We start from the raw sequence: 6,556 nt of genomic DNA, 5'->3' as shown, positions 1-6,556 counted from the left end.
ACGCCATGTGTCAAGGTCTGTAGATCAACCAGATACCCTTACATCACTTGCCCCCGCTCTCGAGGTTGTAACAACTGAGGTCGGTTGGTGGGTTGTGTCGAGGACTCGACTTTGGCCGAAGAGAGTAGAGTACATTTGCATGGAGGTGCCGGCCTCGGCCATAGATCTATTCTCAACAGTTGTGTGGCAACTGCTCCTCCATTCACCCTTTGCGTCAATAAAAGACCATCCTAGGCTAAGGGGAGATGATCGTGGCCTGTGCGGGTGTAGGCCATCCGCATCCGCTGCTCGTGCCTCACACGAGCGTTGACGTCACCCATTGTATGTCATACACAAGACGAGCGTCAGGGTCGACTTAATGAAGCCTTGTATGAGACGACGCGTGGGGGGGTTCAGTTCGGCATATCCTTGAGCCGAAGTCAATGGGTAAACCTGCCCCGTCTCTTAGTGTTGTCTCATACATAGCTTCATTCAGTCGACCCCGATGCCCGTCTTGCATACGGGCATACGATGCCTATCCTACGTACGGACATACGACGGTTGACATCTATACGAGGCATGGGCAATGGACACGAATGGCCTATGCCTACACGGGCCATGGTCACGTCCCCTCGGTCTGGGATGGTCATCTACTAACGCAAAGGCTGAACGGAGGAGAAGTAGTCACACAACCGTTGAGAAGAGCTATGCAATTTAGGTTGACTCCCCCACGCGAATGTACTATACTCTCTTTGGTCGAAGCCGAGGCCTCGACACAACCCGTAAGTCAACCTCGATCGCTATGGCCTCAAGAGTTGGTGAAAAGTGATGTAAGGGTATATGGCCAACCTGTAGATCTTGACACTTGGCGTTGGTCGGATCCATCTCGGCCATCCCTTAGATCCTGATACGTGGCATCGGCCAGATGCACCCTGACCATCTATCACCAATCACTACCAACCGCCACCACTTGCTTCCAACCACTTCTCCTATTAGGCAACTCCGACTATAAAATGGGGCTCCCACATTGAGGTAAACACACTAGAACTCAAGCTCTAAGTCTCCTCTCTTGCTTGGTCCGACCCCTTAGAGCCCTTTGCTAAGTTGACTGTCGGAGCTTTTGCCCCTGGGATAACTCCTGGGGCCTTTTCCTTCTCTCGGCAGGTTAGACCCATCGACCTCGTGCACTAGAAATTATGTTGTTTCCCGAAGCTCCATATTTGGCAACAACAATTGGTGTCGCCTTGAGGACGTTTTAATCAACTAGTGTCCCTGAAATAGTTAACAAGAAAGACCCCATCCCTAACGTCCAGAACTTAGTCACAATTGACCAGTTCGAGCTAGTCCTGAACAAGTTGGACAACCTGGCCCAGCAATTGGACAACATAGGGAGTCTAGCAGGAAGCCACCCACAGGGTGGCCACCCCGTCAGAAGCCATGGACAACACAGTGGGTGATCCACTTGTACCCTGCTAAGCCAATGCTCGGGCGGTTTGAAAAGAGTCGATCCCTCGAAATCCAAAACAGCAATTGACAAGCTGGAAAACCCCATTCTAAGATCCATTGGCTCCCCAACCGATGGGCCGACCTTGTGGGGTCCCACGTCGAGCATAAGAACCTTGGCTGTCAACACCATTGTGTAGGCCACTACAGTCCCCTCCAAGGGCGGGAGTTCAGTGTCAAACCTCTCCCCCACCAGTTTCTGACCTTCGTGACCTCCTCAATGATCGTCGTGCCCACAAGGCTCAAGATGTGCTGGCGTTCAAGCACTCCAGGAACGGGACCAACCCATCCCGCGTGAGAGAAAATCAAAACCAGGCCGAATTAAGAATGCCATACATCGTCCAGTGCCTCAGAGATATTCAAGCATAGATTGGTGCCCTTCAAGATCATCTTCGGAAAGTAAAGGAGAGCCAAGGTGACACCTCCACCAGTTGCCCGACCTCTTCTATCTAAATGAATGCATTCATAGATTCCATCCTCTCAGAGCCACTCCCGCCAAATTTCAAGGCCCTGGCATTGGAGACCTACGACGGGAGTATAGACCTTGAGGACCACCTAGAAAGCTTCTAGGCCCTCATGCTCCTACACGGATACTTCGACACCCTCATGTGTTGGGCCTTCCAAGCCACATTCAAGGGAGTAGTGCGTCGATGATTCTCTACACTGCCTCCACACTCCATCGCCTCTTGGAAACATTTCATGGACCTCTTCCTAGGTCACTTTATGAGCAGTTGATTGTATTAGAAAACTGTCATCTCCTTGATGTCCATCAAGCATAAGCGTGGAGAGAGCCTTCCGGCATACATGAAGAGGTTTAACTAGGAAGAAATCGAGGTCAAGGACCTCCACCTCTCGGTCTTCATGCATACTGTTGATGTCCATCAAGCATAAGCGTGGAGAGAGCCTTCAGGCATACATGAAGAGGTTTAACCAAGAACTCGAGGTCAAGGACCTCTACCCCTCGGTCTTCATGCATACTGCCATCAATGGCCTCCAGCCTGGACCCCTTAGCTAATCCATTTCCAAGACTCTGCCCAAGACTAAATTCGAGTTCTTAAAGAAGGTTCAGAAGTACATCATCGTTGAAGCCAACAAATGCCTCCAAGAACCGGAAGCTGAGGGCCCAATGACAAGAAGAGGAAGGACAGGGATGACTGCGGCGACAGTCCCACCAACAAAGGAGGAGAGAAGAAGCCGACGACCCTTCCTTCAATAAGTATGCACCACTAAACTCATCTTGTACACACTTACTCATGCAAGTGGGAAAGAGGAATTCATTAAGTGGTTGGCCAAGTTGAAGAGGAACCCGAGAAGGGGGAACCCCAAGAAGTACTACAAGTACCACGCTGACCACGACACCGAGGACTACTATGAGCTCAAGAACGAGATCGAGTCCCTACATGCTTGTCATCCCCTGCATGCTTTTCACCAACAACGACCGACAGTTTGACAACACCAAATTCAAATAATGGTGTGGAAGCCTAGGGATAAGGCAACAGTTCAACTCGGTCGATTACCCTCAAACTAACAGGCTATCTAAGGTCACCAATAGGACAATCCTAGATGGATTGGAGGCAAGATTAGACAGAGCCAAAGGGCCTTGGGTGGACAAACTGTACAACATTCTCTGGGCATACCGAACAATACCTCAGACTGCCACGGGTGAAACCCCCTTCAACTTGACATATGGGATAGAAGTTGTCATCCTAGCAGAGATTGACCACCCAATGCTTTGGATCGAAGCATATCAAGAAGCCGAGAATAGTGAAGAGTTAAGGAAAAACCTCGACCTATTAGGTGTCTAAGAGCAAGCCCAAATCAGGGTCGTGACATACCAACAAAGAGTTGCAAGATACTACAACTCCCAAGTCAAAGAGCGTCACTTCAAAGAAGGCAACCTCATCATCAGAAAAGTCATGGTTCCTGAGCCCGATGTCAAAAAGCTTGGCCCAAACTGGGAAGGGCCCTACAGAAGCAGGCAAGTAATAAGACCCAACACCTTTCGGCTGGAGTATATGGGTGAAAGACCGGTGCCTCACACCTAGAACTCTGAGAATATCCAAATGTACTATCAATAGAGTTGTAAATATCTTAGTGGAAAATTCTAAATGAAAAGTGCAAATTACTCTCACCTTGAATCTTTCATTATATAAACATTCTCGTCCCCTCCAATTGCCAGGACCCTTTGATCGACCAACCGCAACATACTATCTTTCTTAAGGTTATACGCTCAGACCAGATGTCGGCCCCAAGGCATGCGACACTTTGCGAGTCATACGCCTAGTTGCCTTTTTGACCTTCTGTGACTAAGGCAAGAACTTTTGTAACCCCAACAACTGTTGATTAGCTAGGCCACAACCCTAGCCTCAGCCTCAAAGACCCTTAAAGAAGCGAGTCTTTGGAGGCCAAAGAGCTGACGTCGGCCAATTACTTAATAAAAACACGATGAATGATACACTAAGTAAACGACACTTCCCCACTAAGGCAACCACTCATGACCTCAACCACAATCGGCTTCCCTTTTTTTGCTAGGGCAAAGAGTTCCAAGACTTTGATAGCTGCTATCGAACAGCTCGTGGTGTCAACAATGACCTAAAGGTCTGTAATACAAAACGTCCTCACAAAAGACTAAGTAAATAATACTTTCGAAATAAAGAATTACTTTATTAAAGAATAGCAAGTTTCTTTACAAAGATGCCTCTTTGGGGGAGGCATCAACCCATTGCATAAAACAAAGAAGAATAAGAGAATAAGAGAAAAGAAGAAAGGGAGAACATCTTTTGGAAAGAAACTTAATTTGCATTTGCTAAAGTATCTTTACAAAAACAGGGCCTCTTATGGGGGAGGCATTGACCCCTTACAAAAAAAAAAGAATTACATACATACATACATACATATATATATACACAAGTTTTAGGGGCACTCATGCCCAAACAAAAGAAAACAAGAAAAATTTATTGACCCCCTCCAGTTTGAGTGGCAACCTAGGCAGTGGCATCAGTGGTTGGGTTCTCGTCCATCCCCAATATGTCTACTATCTACTGAGCTTCAGTGGCAAACGGATCCAGCTGGCTACGTCGAAGCTAGGAAGGAACTTCAACACCTGGGCCTTGCATTCCTCAAAACCTTCTAAGTAAGCCTGGGAGGCAAAGATGGAAAGATCTGTCTTGCGTTCCTCTGAGGTCTTATATTTTTTGATCGTTTTTATAGCTGACTCCTCCAACTGCTACTCCATTGATGCCGAGAAAGAATTTATCTCCTTCACGAGCTCTCGGTTATTCGCCACCTCGACCTCAACTTTCTTATGACGCTCGTGCTTGTCACATGCCCGACCCTCAGCCACCTCCTAATCAGAATGCGCCTCGGCCGCTTTCTACTTTAGGTACTCAATCTCCTCTTGCACCCACCAAAACTACTGGATCAACATCTCAATCTTATTGCAAAGGCCGACCGTGCAAGAGATATTATGCACATGAAAAAACAAAATCATCAGTGACATATCACCAAGAAGACATCAACGACACAATGGACCCGAAGAAGTGTACTCATACCTCAGCAGCCTTATCCAAAGTGTGTCCTAGACCGAATCCACCAAATACTACGTCCAAGATTGGTGGTCATCAAACAACCAAGGCTTCGCTTAATGTGACCCACCTGAGGTCCCCTCGGGCTGGCGCTACTCGCGTAGTTGAAGTCTTTTGGCCTGAGGGTCTCGATTCATTTCTGTAGGGTGCTTCTATGCTTGTATCTTCTTAAGGGCTGCCTTGGTCTTGGCCCGTTGTCTTGCAGCCCCCTCCTCCGATGGATGCTAAGGCATGCTTCCAACAACTCCCTTTCTAGTGTCTCTCTTAGACGCTGCCTCCCACAACTTCGCCTTCTTATTGCCCTCAATTTCTACGAACAAGAGAAGCAAATGGATTAGAAGAGCGCCAACAAAACTTAATGAATTTCACAACTGGAAGACAACGGAATTGCCCATACCAAGGGGGGCAGGACTAAGGTCGGCCATCACCAAGGCCTCCTCCTTCACCGAGGGTCTAGTATGAATCATCCCACTCAGCTGAAGTTGATACATCACAACCTTCTCCTCATCCCTGCTATGTGGCATAATCCTTTGGGCCAGCATGTCTGTGTTCCCCCAACCAGACTGAAAGGAGCAATCTTGGGGGCAACTAACGAAGATAATTTTCTTCTTCCAATTGTGGATAGACAACGGGTTGTCTTGGAAGTACCACAAGCTGTCCCCATCAGGATGCTTCCTCAGCACGAACAGACACCAAAATATGTTCAACATCACTGACACCTCTTGGAGATGGGTCATCACCAATATGGCCACTATCATCATAACGACATTGGGAGCGAATTGGCTAAGGGTGAGGTTATAATGGTTCAGGATCTCGAGAATGAGGGGGTACAAGGGAAATCGCAACCTGAAGTGAAGGTAATGCTTGTGGACATACACCTCCCCTTCAGGAGCAAGCCACAACCTATCACCCATGCATGGGACTCTAGCCCTATAGTCCCCTTGAATGTAGTACATCTTGGCCAACGCGCTAACCCCCTTATCGAGAATGCCATCTAAGTCAGAGCGAGGATAATGCTCTAGCGTCATGCCTCGACACTTATCCTTGGCCTGCTCCTCAGGTGGGGGTTCTCGACCTCTTCCACATCCACCACATCAGGGTGCCCAAGAACATTCCCTGGGGTGTCGACCATCAGTTGCATGGAACCAATACTTTCATTGGGAAAGCCCACACTCTACTAATTATGCTTAGCCTCATGAGACATGATCCTCTCCCTCAACACTTGGACATTAGACGTCAGAGAGGAGCTCTCAAAGTCACTACTATCACTCCTATCACTATTAGGAGTGTTGCTAGGAGTACTCCAGTTAGGAAGGTTATAAGCCTCACAACTAGAATCCAAGGCTGACATGTTGGAGGCAGGAGTTCTTTATCTAAAGATGTAAACCAAAGAAGGTATAAGGGATTGTTTGTTGATAGTCGAGGTATCCACAGTAGTAGAATGTTTCGAGCAAATGGTGGAGAGTTTCTCAACCAACCTCCTTATTTAA

The sequence above is a fragment of the Nelumbo lutea genome, chromosome 2 (genome assembly GCF_056320005.1).
Source record: "Nelumbo lutea isolate HS-2025 chromosome 2, American lotus-T2T, whole genome shotgun sequence".
Taxonomy (NCBI): Eukaryota; Viridiplantae; Streptophyta; class Magnoliopsida; order Proteales; family Nelumbonaceae; genus Nelumbo; species Nelumbo lutea.
This window is presented reverse-complemented; position numbering follows the sequence as displayed.